Source organism: Aplysia californica, unplaced genomic scaffold (assembly GCF_000002075.1).
Source record: "Aplysia californica isolate F4 #8 unplaced genomic scaffold, AplCal3.0 scaffold00619, whole genome shotgun sequence".
In the NCBI taxonomy this organism is placed as follows: Eukaryota; Metazoa; Mollusca; class Gastropoda; order Aplysiida; family Aplysiidae; genus Aplysia; species Aplysia californica.
In genome coordinates this window covers 118,408-119,615 of record NW_004797889.1, presented here as the reverse complement: position 1 = coordinate 119,615, position 1,208 = coordinate 118,408, and the positions used below count along the sequence as shown (strand labels likewise).

Here is a 1,208-nt window from a genome sequence, read left to right as displayed (position 1 = left end):
CCCCCCTCTCTCTCTCAGCTCATGCGTGACGGTAGGACAGCGGAAGTAACACCAAGGACTATTATCGTAACTTTTTGGGGGGTAAGTCTTTTACGGCGCTCGCAACTGCATAAGGTCAAATGAGCACTCGGGACACACTAAACATTTTCAGCAGGTAGGAATTTTTGAATTTCCCCGAGTGGCGGCCGAAGCCTACTCTTATCGCTTTTATGCCATCAAGGGGTCTTTAACGTGCGCAACTTGCAAACGGGACCTCAAAGATTTTTCGCCGTTGTCCGAGAAGGCTATGTGTAGATCTTTCCTACCAGAAGACCAGGGGTGTGGCTGAAAGAAAGCAGTGAGGAGCCAAGGAGTAGCAGTAGAAAGGCTGCAGAAAGAGACAGGACGAGCCCATAGGACGGGGCAAAGGAGGCGAGGGGGTGAGGGCAGATAGTGGAGACGAAAGCAGACGATAGAGCATTGCTAGAGAGCAGGAAAGGAGGTGAAAAAGACTATTTTAGAGAAGAAAAGTTTTACATAACTGCTGAACCCTCATGTTAGTTCACATTGCCATATCAAAAAGATGGAGTTTACTCTCTTTTTCTTTTTTCGCTTTCATTCTGAAGAAAAAGCATTGTTACCTGAATTGAAGTACATGTATGTGTATATTGATTTGTTATGGTTTTCATTGTTTAGAATTGGAACTTTGACAAAACATTTCTCGAGCACTAATTTCAACCTGTAACAATGACTGTTATATTGCCCCCACCCCCCTCTTCCAAAATAAACCCAAAATCATCATCAACAGCGACAACAACAGCTGCAACAACAACAACAACAACAACAACAACAACAACAACAACAACAGCAACAACAAAAAAAAAAAATTCATCAAGATTTTGTGTTTGGTACATCCGCACCGCTAACCGACGATTTAGAGAAAAAAAAATGTTAAACGATATTAAAGAAAAATTTCGCATAATCTTAATATTATATATTATAATAATCTTAACCTTATTTAATAACTTAACGGCGCAATGCAGCGCATGGACTTAGGCCAGGGGTTTGTCTTATGTAACGACACGCCTCAGTGACCACCAGCAGAAATGTGACCTACTAACGTCACCCTCCAACTTCCCACTAAAGATTGCATGCAGCAAGACTTAGAGCTACACACAGATATAGAGCTACACACACACACACACACACACACACACACACACACACAT

The 1,208-nt window shown here is 42.2% G+C and overlaps 1 long non-coding RNA gene across 1 annotated transcript in view; it reads left to right on the top strand.

The window, feature by feature from the left end:
* The window catches only part of LOC118478504, a 12,538-nt gene that overhangs the window by 5,891 nt on the left and 5,439 nt on the right, over positions 1-1,208 (top strand). The window lies entirely within an intron of this gene.